Source organism: Photinus pyralis, unplaced genomic scaffold, assembly GCF_008802855.1.
Source record: "Photinus pyralis isolate 1611_PpyrPB1 unplaced genomic scaffold, Ppyr1.3 Ppyr1.4_LG8, whole genome shotgun sequence".
NCBI lineage: Eukaryota > Metazoa > Arthropoda > Insecta > Coleoptera > Lampyridae > Photinus > Photinus pyralis.
This window is the reverse complement of record NW_022170819.1, coordinates 29786583-29798152: the sequence shown is the minus strand read 5'-3', so window position 1 is coordinate 29798152 and position 11570 is coordinate 29786583. Positions and strand designations below refer to the sequence as shown.

Below are 11570 nucleotides of genomic sequence, written 5' to 3'. Positions count from 1 at the left end.
GCGTTTGGGAGGGTGATTTTGAATAGTTTGTTGCGTTTTCATTACAATGTCAAGACGTTACCAACTTCTATCCCGCACTAAATTTAAAACTCATTTCAAGTGCGCTCAAGGTGAATTTATTACGAAGTGTGGCTTACGGCGGCAGACTTCCCTAATATCCCGCACACATTCTCAAGTTTCTCTAATTTCATGACAACGGTGGACTTTCAACCTCGTTCCCGGCAAGGCGTGAGAAAAGTTATTAATGTGTGCTGCGAAAACATTTTTCCTAATTCCGTGGTCGCAATTTATAGTTCCATTATAGCCTTATAAAATATAAGACAGGTGGCTGGGAAAAAAATGGGAATTGAGGAAGTTATCTTCTTAATGTTGTAAAAGGTGGGATATAGTGGAAAATTGTCTAAAACGTGCCCAACGTTACGTAAGACTAATGCAACGTGACGTCGGTAACAAAATCGCCATTTAGAATCCTTACTCGAACTAATAGGTGGTCACTTATTTGTAGGTATTTTGTGTAGGAAAAATGAAGGTAAGTAAGAAAGCTAAGGGTAAATTCATTTCATTTCTAGAGTTGTGTTTCAGCCACCGCTACCGTAATTAACGCTGCAATTAATCCGCAACCGTGCTCGTCCAGATATTTCGACGGGATTTGTTGCGTCCGCACTGGTCATTCGGAAGAAGAGGGCAAATTAAAATTTTAGAATTTCAGCCATGATTCAGACATTAGAAGGTTTTATTTCTTAAAACGAGCATTGGAACTGCAAGGCCATGAGCCGACCACGCCGGTTGATGCCGACATTCCAATAACAACGGGTATTAATTGGATACGAATTCTGGAAATTTGAATACGGCAAATTAAGTAAGCACAATTAACGATTGAGATTTAAATGAGTTGTAGACCTGTCCGATTGAGCTGGCCCTAATCTCAAAAACAGCGCTCTTAATTAACTTGAATTTTGACACCGATCCCGTATTTTTAAGCCGCCTGGGAAAGACGTAATTAATTAAAGAAGTTTTTCGCAAGGTAAGCCGTCGAGCTGGGGAAAACCGCCGATCCTGCTATGGCACAGTCCAATTTTATAAGGTAAACGTTTGATTTAGAGGGAATCTTTTGATTTTTACGTGTAACCGAATAGCAAGCTTATCTTTTGCTATTTTTACTTGCCGTAATACGTTTTGTAAGTACCGTAATTTTGAGCTTTTCCGTAAATTCCGTTTAAATTCTGCTTCTAGATTAAGTTTACCGCACCGTATTTGGATCTTTTTTCCTTTTGCACATTCATACCAATGCCGAGCGAGCCGAAGGCGAGACCGACATAAACCAACCGCTCTCCCGAAATTTTGGACCGTGTTATAGGGTTCCTGTCATAAAACACAGAGTTCATACCAATGCCGAGCGAGCCGAAGGCGAGGTCAACATAAACCGACCGCCCGTCCGAAATTATGGAGCGTGTTGGACGGTTTCAGGCACCAAACGTATCCTACCAATGCCGAGCGAGGTGCAGAGAAGATCGGAACAAATCAACCGCTCGTCCACATTTAGGGGTCGGTATACGGCTCCCGTTACAAAATGCGAAGTATATACTAATGCCGAATGAGACGAAAGCGAGCTCTTGCTATGGCGAGCTATGTCGATCTGTCACAACGAAAATGGCTCACATTTTTTTGCATACCATAGCTCTTCCGTAAATAGCAAACGACATCAAACATCAAACCTAGTAAAAAACGACGATTTTTGTAAAAACGTAGAAGTATGTAAAATGGTGATTCATTACCATTATATTCCACGCGAAGCATTTGTAATTAAGATTCCTTTATTTAATTGTCTGTCGAACGACTGCGTGCGTGGTATGTGTAAAAAACAGGCCCAAGAGCCTCTCTCTTCTTCAGCTTTGTCAATTTGTGTGAATCTCGAATAAATATAATTTTATTTGTCAATGAACAATTCTGTGTCTAATCGAACCCGAAATTTTACAACCAGGGTTGCTGCCCTGTCAAGTTAAATTTGATATTCCTGTTTTGTGGGTGGCTTTGAGATCGTTTGCTACTGCACACTACAATATATGTTTATAATTTTGCTAGTAATTATGCATCAATAAATATATTTTTGTACTTCTTTTATTTTGCAATTTAAGGAAAATGGCGAAACCAATATTGCACATCATTTCTCTTCGTGAAAACAGCATTTCGACAGGAATTTGTGCAATCAGTTTTGCAGTATAACGCATTGGTGTCCCAAAACCAAGCAGCTTAGTACTCTCCTCTCTGGATCCGTCCCCACTCGTTTTCACTAACAAAATGACGCTGAGTAGTTAACGCGGCCAACTTTAATCATTAACTAATTGGATCCATCCAGCCATACGAATCAAATGTGCACCCGTTCGCCGTAATTTTGATCGACAAACTGACGCCGTCAACTTCCCTATCCCATTAAACGGCCCCCACGTACACGCAAACCAGCTAACAGGAACACCCTGTATTCTCCTTAATATTGAAAATTCAAAATATGAGCCCCATTCAAAGGATCCTGTTACATTCGTCATAATCTAATAATTCTACCCCTCAGACACATACATTGCTTTTGTCTAATTGTGCTATATACGTGCCTTTCGTGTTGGTTTACTCGCAGTACATTGTCTATGGTCGATTTAATCATCTTCTGCCATATAACTTTAAGAATCTCGCTATAAGCGTGACATCGTCAGCATATGGTGACTTTAACAAGTGAGAAATTCTTTCCTATTCAGTTGACCTGATTTCGCCTGAGCAAAAGCATGATCGAATTTTTTGTACAAAATATTTTTGAAAATTAGAGACACGTCACGGCCAATGAAAACGCGTCCTTAACGAGGTCAGAGTTTCGGTTCGCCCCTGAAACATTGGCCGCTAGATTATGTCCCTATGGAATGCTGTATTCTAATTATGTGACAAGCAATTATGACTAAATGTAATCCAAATGAATGAAAAATGCTTGTAAGTTTTCTTTAGAGGCGAATTTGCCATAGGCACGTTCCCTTAAGGGCAAATATTCTAGGGGCGGTTTTCCCGACGAAATTCATAGGAGCTGTCAATTTTGTCGAGGAAGAGGGAGAGGGGGAGGGAGAGGGAGAGGGAGAGGGAGAGGGAGAGGGAGAGGGAGAGGGAGAGGGAAGGGAGAGGGAGAGGGAGAGGGAGAGGGAGAGGAGAGGGAGGGAGAGGGAGAGGGAGAGGGAGAGGGAGAGAGGAGAGAGGGAAGAGGGAGAGGGAGAGGGAGAGGGAGAGGGAGAGGGAGAGGGAGAGGGAGAGGGAGAGGGAAATTGTCTGAGGCGAATACTCCAGAAGTTCATTCACGAAAGTTCCCATAAAAGTCGATGGAATGTTCACCACTCCATTCTTACAACGAAGCTTTGCATAATGATTTAGGGAAAATGGTTTTATCTACAAGTACTTAAGTTGAATAGGGAAGTCAACTTTGCGATATCTTACTCTCTATTCAATCCTAAGTTCTTTTTAAAAAACGTACTAAAAGTAAAAAAAAGAACAAGAATAAATTCTGGACTTCTTATGATAAGAATTGTTGGTTCGACTCTAGATTCACTTCGCAGTAATGCTAATTATGGTAAATCCGATATTTAGAGGAATAATTATTTGATAATTAGCACCGTCTTTCATTCCTAATATATCATGAATCATGTACTCAACGCTGCGTTTACCAAAACTCACAACAGAAAATGGCATTACAAACTAACTAAACGGACGTCTTATATGTAAGCAATCAGTTAAAGTGGTAGCAAGCGTCGTTACCTTGACGACGATTTCGTGTAGGACGCGACGGCGCCATCCGTAACCCGATCTGGCAAAGAAATAAAAATATTCATCTCTGGATACACAAAAGATACATTATATAAATATTCGGGAGCGCCAAAATGATTTTGATCTTTTGAAAAGTTCGCTAAAGAAAACCGCTTCAAAATGCCGAATGACGAAACACAAAAACAACTTCGGTGATTTATTTTTATGTGACGACTCCTTTCTTTTCACGTCGCGCAAACAAAAATCCCATAATACAGTGTTTTTTATCCCCTTAATAAATTAATAATTAAACCGGGCGCCTTTGCGTTTGACATTTCCTTTCGCGGACATGAAACGAAACGAAAAAGCAATGTTTTGCGGACACTTTACAGGGTGAGATGTCTTAAATAGGTGTAATAAATCAAATACATTCGGTATTTCAATATTTGCATTCTCAAAACCAACTGAAATCCCAGTCTTTTGTTGTGCAAAATTCCTTGACGTTTGCTAATGAAACACAAAATGGGATGCAAATGTCTTGAAGGGTACCGCTGACATACATTCTAAACATTATTTCTGCCAGTTTTGTTGGAAATTCAGTTTATGAAGAATTAAGCTAATCAACAAACACTTTGAAAACATTACAAGAAATTTTCTGCTTGGAAGTGCACATTATTTTGATTTATCCCTTGAAAAATTCCATTAACGAATTTAGTGCTTATTCGCATTTCTCTAGAATTGTATTCATTTTTCATTTACGTTGAGCATTTTGGTTTAACCTTCCATTATCATTACGTTACCCTCTGTAGTAACTTATTTTAATTTGCATCCAAGTATAAGAGTGTATTCAGATACATTTTTTTTTTAATTTTCAGACATCAACAACTACATTCCGAGGGCCTTCATATTGAGGGGACCAGCTGCTTCATAGAGAGATTTTTTAAGAACGCGGATATTGGGGGAGGGGCGAACTGCACAATTGACACGTTTGCCTTGATGAGCAGTGCGAGAGAAAATGGCGCTTACCTACGCAATTCAGACAACGTTTCAGGTCTTTGAATTTTTCGTTCTTCGGAATTTGTTTTACACTCCCGTCGCCATCTGGGGTAGGAATTTGCACTGACTCAGAAGGACCAGAGGCAAAAAACTATTAGTTACATCTGTGTGTTCTAGTTTCGAAAATAAAGAGATTTAGATTATAGACACATATATATGCGCCAACAATGACAATGGCTCGAAAGATTGATAATAAATTATTAATAATCTAAAAAAGTAATTTGAGAAAACCAACAATAAATTGAATATAACAGTCCAATTTAACAAAAATGACGTGAACAAACCTACCTTACATCGAAGTACGGTCTGTACTGCGTGCCCAAGGGAGCGACTGAGGGCCTTCCGTTTGAGAAACGTATTCTTTGAAAGACATTTTCATACATAAACCATTATTGTGCAAAACAGAAATTGTTGTGTTCCATACATGAGGGCAGACTTTTATTATTAAATTTACGCAAACCATCCCTCCCAACTCTAATTTTAACGTGCCACCTTTATTAATGAGCCGCCTTTATGAAAATATAATAATATGTCTACCTTTTACAACGTCAAATTAATCATATTTGTTATACAAGTCATTCTTTGAAGCTTTCCATGTCGTGAGGATTATATATAATTTAATTTAACGGTTTCCATATTTGAATATACTTCTCGTATTTCTCCGACATTTTGTATTAAAGTGGAATTTCAGATATCGTGGTTGGTATATGTCCTTCAGCCCATTGTCTCTGATTTGCATCCAATCCATTAGCCCCGAGACGTAGATACCATCGACTATAAGACATACCCGATTGGAAAGGGAACACTATTGCAATGAGGGCTTTGGGTTGTAAAACAAGGACAAAGGAAAATAGTTGAAGATTAAAATTGTACTTGACAAGGTTTTCTTTAATTATTCAAGTACACAAAAAATGTTTTGGTACGCCTTGGCGAGAATGTAAAAGTGTAGGTAATTAACTTTGCTATAATTAATCACGTCGTGACACACCCTTTAATTAAGGGATTAACCAAATGGTATTTCAGCATGACATTAAATTAAATATGCTGATTCTAAGGCAATCTAAAATGATTCCTTCATTAAATCACTTCCCAGAATTCTTCTTCTTTTTCTTCAAGTTTTTTTTATTTTTTTTTGTACCCTCGATTCGTCAGGACGTTTAGATCCTTCTGATTTCTTAAATCCTTGAAGACTTCAAATTCTGTCCTTTACACGTCTAAAGCTTTTGAAATTGTTCGAATTATTCAATTTTTTTGCTGATTTTCTTTTCATTCTTCAAAATTTCTTAGGTTTCTCAGATTTTTCATGTTTGTGATATTTCAATAAGTTATTTTCTTTTGCCGTTTTGGTCTTTTACATTTGGTGGATAACCGAGACGTAACTTTAACCGAAATGTAACTTATTTTGCCTTTTGCATCTTTTTTGGCTTTGGTGTTTAACCGTATTTAAATCTTTTGCTTTCTGCCTTTTACATCTTTGCAAACTACGTTTTGTAAGTACCGTAATTTTGAGCTTTCCCGTAAATTCATTTATTGTTTCGCTTTCCTGCATTTGATTTGATTTCTCATAGAAACCGCTACCGAATCCGATTATTTACTGGCCGCGCTTAGGGAAAACTTTGTTTTAGCATTCAGCAGTAGCCTCCCACCGCTTGCCCTGGGACCGCCGTTCTCCATTCAAGTTACCTTCGCCGACCATTTTTTCCAGAAGGAAGAGAAACCGAAAACTTATGGGAGCGCGCAACGCACTTCCGATTGATTTTCCTTTTTTTCTTGCCTTCATTAAATTTCATTTTTGTAATTATACCGTTTATTTTTTTGTGTAAAGGGAAACCGAAGCCACCGTTGGTGCGCGAGTTTCCGGCGTAAGTTGAAAAAAGAGATTTGGGAAAAAGAGTGGAAAAGAAAAGAAAAATTGAGGGAATTTAAATACATGTGATGCATACAGATGGTACAGCGAATGCACTAACAAGGAAATTAAAAAAAGAGACAAGTATGTGGAATTAGGAGAAAGGAAGTGCAAGAATGCGTTTAGTGTAAGAAAGTACCTATTTTAGACAAAAGCAAAATAAGGATCTAACCACAGAGAATGCGCAGAGGGACGTAAAAACATAAAAATAATAGCCAGGTTCAGCTGTGGAACTCTCATGGAGGAATGAAGAAAAAAGGAAATGTGGCGGGAAATAGCAATCCTTTTCAGGTCGTTGTCATGTCCTCAAATTCCCTTAACTTTTCTCCTTCACTTAAACTTCCCTTTACTTTCATGTTCACTTTTCAATTTCTTTTTAAAGCAAATTCATCGGAAACTTCTCGAACTTTTTTTAATATCTTTCATGACATATTGTAACGTTTTATTTAAATTCGAAATTCAAGTTTGATATTCTTACACCATCTAGGTATTTTCTTTGTAAACCCGATTAGTTAAGATTTAAGTTATTTCTGTAGTGATCGGTCACCTTAGTTCTTTAGTTCGCCGCTATAGGCCATCCGAGTGTTACAGGTTTTATTTTATTTTCGCCGCTAGAAGCCATCCATGATACTTTTAATTCCATACCTTCTGTAATTTGGTCTTCCGTACCGTTGTGTTTCTTTTCGCGCAGAGACGATCTGGCCTTCACAGTGGTTATGTGCAAATTTTTCTCGATATGTAATGGCTTTGTACTTTACTTAGGTCTAATGTTTTGGCTATCACCATGTCCCTTTTGGAAGTAATTAGTGTGGGGTATGTACCATTATGACTCAGCCATCTCTGCGAGATTAACATTGGCTATGGCACCTAACTATTACCTACCTCGAAAATTTATACCTGGGGATTTCATTAAAGTTCTTGTCTAACTGCAAGTACTACGAAACTTTCCTAGACCCGATTTTATCTACATCACCTACGATTAATTCTGTGACTCCGAAGATTCATTCGTACTAGCTTATCTACTTTTCAGATCCTTTATGTTAGTCTATTTACCTTTGCTATGTGAATTGGTTTTTGAAGATACCGAAACTTAATCCGAAACCGATATCTACGATTTTTAGTCATTCCAAAGAATTTGTTCATATTATCTTATTTACATTTTGAATTAATTAGATTGCATTGCTGTTGTATAGAAATTTAGTTATTTGTGCATCGTTCTTGAATTTGTACATACAATCCGAGGTCGAGTCAACATTTTGCTTTTCTTTAGTTAACGTAAATTGAATTATTGGTTCTTATTGAGTATTAATTATATTATGCGATTTATCTTAGCGTCAGGCGTTAGACATTGCTATCGCAATATTTTGGTGCTGCACTATTCACTATCCCTCTTGATTGTTTGTTTGTGTTGTTATTTGTAACAGATAAGGCACAAAAGTGCCCTACTGAGCTCAAAAGACCGTTACAACAAGAGTTCAGAAGTAATTTTTATTCGTTATCGTAGATAATCATCCAGATTTACACTAAATAAATTGGGATATTTTCATACACAGCGTGTTCCGTCATTATTTTTGGTGTTTAGATATAAATATCGTCTACATGAGGTTGTTTACACAATAAACAGCCCTGTGATGTATCAGAATCGTTAAACTTAACGTGCAGATTATCTGTCAAAAACGTCATTTCGCCTATTACTAATTAATGCAAAATAACGTTTTTTTGACAGATAACTTGCACGTTAAGTTTGACCTTTCTGATACATCACAGGGCCGAATATCAACATATTGTTTATAAAAAAATGAAACATACTGTCGAAACATGTTTCAACGAACACACCCTCTTTAAATAATAAATAAGTGTGGGGGATGTTTAAAGCCTTTTTTACAATTCAATTGAACTCGAACCCATATAAAGTGTCCTACAATATTGACCAACGATAAAGAATTCGTTCGTTTTTATAAACATTCTGTCGCGCTTGATTCAAGAACTGTATTGGAAATGGAGCTTTTATTATGCGCGATAAACGGTTTATGATCTACGGCAATACTGGAAAAACGCATTCGCTAATAAATTAAAATAACGTTTGATCTTTTTATACGTGCCTACGTGCATTAAGAATAAAAAAATCATCAAAGTAAATAGATACTACCGATGTATGTTAGTGAAAACGGTTGATTCCTTTTAAAACCCATTAAAGCCGTCAAGGCGCATCTCCTCAATCGTCGCTAATACACAATTCTGTGTGAATTTCGAATATTCCAATATTTGCTTTGTATCAAATGTACAAAAGGGAGCTTACATTCGTCAGATCCTGCAATAACAGGCATATGTTGGTATTGCAATACTTCCGACCGTCACAAATCCCAGCGCATATGCAATAAGGATTAAATGAAATCTGCGTCCGAGGCCTTTTATTAATAAAAACTGGATTTGAATTTGGAAGTGTGTACATTCAAAATTAGGTACGTCATGATTAAAACGCGTCAGTGGCAAGTGTACAATACAATAATTGCAATTCGAGTAAAGCAAACAAAAATCGAGAACACTTCAAATATTGACCCGATCAAACTAAATCAATTTTAAAACCCATTTTCCTGTTGAAATATGAGTTTCAGCGACATAGATTTAAATTCAGAAATCGTAGTAACTAACCGCCAACATAATAACTTATTGATCTTCCGTAATCTTCTGACCTTTCACCTCAATAACTCCTAGGAATTTCGCATTCGAACTCGAAGTAATTTATTTCTTCGTGCCCGAAATGATTTTTAAATGTATAACGTTGTGGGGTTGCGTGGTATTTGTTAATATAAGCCAGCGATGATTTTCCCATTTTATAAGGGCTTATTGAGATCGAAAAGACGATTAAACGTGACAATGTCCCCTTTTTGCATGACGTTGATTCTCCCTATAAAAGGTATAAGTTTGATATTTTACGAAGAACTTCGGTCGTGTCAAACCTGTTTTTACGAAAAGGGTACATATTTTTGAATTATTGTATTTGAAAGTGTCCAAATGTATTCATCACAAGATTTGGGTGAACCAACCACCTGTAACGGGAGCATTTAAATGGGGTTTATTTTTTCCATTATTTATGAGGTAAAGTTGTAACGGTTGCGTATGTTTATAAGGTTGGTAGTAGAAAATATACAGGGTGTCAAAATTAGAAAGTCGATTATTCCCAAATTTTAGTAAATCTCGCCAGTCTGTACGTGATCAAAACTGCTGACTGGGATATGCGTGGCAAGATTTCACTAAAGGTTCTGGAAAAAGCAAGTTTGCCCATTTAAACTAAAATGACATAAAGATAGGTAGGGATTAATAGAGAGGAATAATTTCCGGACATTCGGTTTTGGGCCATCAGTGCAATAAGTTCGTGGATTTCTTGGAATCGCGAGTCAGTAGTGAGAGCCGACCGGAATCAGCACATTCCGTAGAAAGGTTTTCATGTTACAGTTAGGGAAAATCGACCTTAATCGCGAATGAACCTTTCCGATAAATGAATATAAGTTCAGGGTGGCGGTTTGTACAGAATATGGCTATTTATTAATTACTTTGGGAAACGGAATTCTTCATGACAGTAGACAATAAAAACCACGGCTAGTCAATACCCACGAAATTTTCATCAGGCGCCCATCTCACGAGGTGAACTGCAGTGCTACTTTGCCATTAAACTAGGGCAATTTACAAGGTATCAACTCTACGAAGGGCTGACCGATTCTGTCATCAATTCCAAGGGACTTTATTTAAGAGGTACTGTAAATTTTTCAATGACAATAGTGAAAGAAAATTTTTCTTGTTTGAAAGTACCAGCTAATTACATCCTGATAGTAAAAAAGGATATTTGGAATGCGAATCCAAAAAATTGAATAATTCAAAAGCCATAAGCGCACAAATCGTATATAACAGAAAAACGAAGGTAGATAACGGGGGTAAAAAAAGTATAAGGGAGGATGACACGAAAGAGAAGGAGGCAATACAAGTCAGACCAGTGGAGGCGGGGGGAAAGAAAATGAGAGTGATAGAGATATACGACAGAGAAGGTATAAAGGAAATAATATAGAAAATAAGGTAGATGAAAGGGAAGATTAAGGACTAACATTAATGCCGGAACAGGACGCGGAACAGGATTTATAAAAAGTGGGTACAAATAGGAAGAAGAGGACAAACTAGAAAATCAAGGGATAAAGAGTGCGAGAAAGAGGAAGTAGGATTACTGAAATTATCCGAAAAGAGAGGTTAGAAAGTATGGAGGAAGATGGGCAATTCACATACTTAGGGCAAACGAAAAAATAATAAATAATGGAATCGTTGAGTCTAAAAAGGAAGATTCGAGAAATGAAAATGCGCAAAGACGAAGGGAGATACAGTTATGGTTAAGAGACACAGTGGAGCTACATAGAGGGATACTAAAGGGACAAGGAGAATAAATACGAGGGAATACAGAGAAGTGGTATAACATAAAGGGCGAGTATTAAAAAAGCAACAACGTGGAAGCAAATAACTGAGGAGGAGGGGAGAGAAAAAAGAAAGGTATGGTGGAACAAAGAGTGTACAAAAGAAACAACAGAAATGATGGAGAAAGAAAGAAGAAGGGAAAGAGAAAGATGTGAGATAACAGAAAAAGGAACAAAAGGAAATTTACAGAAAAAAATATGAAGAAACAGAAAAAGATGTTTGGAAGGTGATAAAGAAAGGGAAAAGAAAAATAGAAACCGTGAAAGGTTTTGCCAACTTACTACAATGAAAGCAGAAGAAAGAGGTAGGAACAGTGGAGCTTGAAGTAGATGAGAGAATCGGAGAGATCGAGCAGGAATTAAAAAGACTGAAGCAAAAG

General features: G+C 37.3%; 1 long non-coding RNA gene across 1 annotated transcript; it reads left to right on the top strand.

Annotated features, from left to right (window-relative positions):
• Window positions 1-509: 509 nt before the first annotated feature.
• LOC116178948 lies at window positions 510-2112 on the top strand. The gene is made up of 3 exons (XR_004146921.1): window positions 510-529; window positions 583-1178; window positions 1234-2112. It is a non-coding gene; the product is annotated as an uncharacterized LOC116178948 (long non-coding RNA).
• The last annotated feature ends 9458 nt before the right edge of the window (window positions 2113-11570 follow it).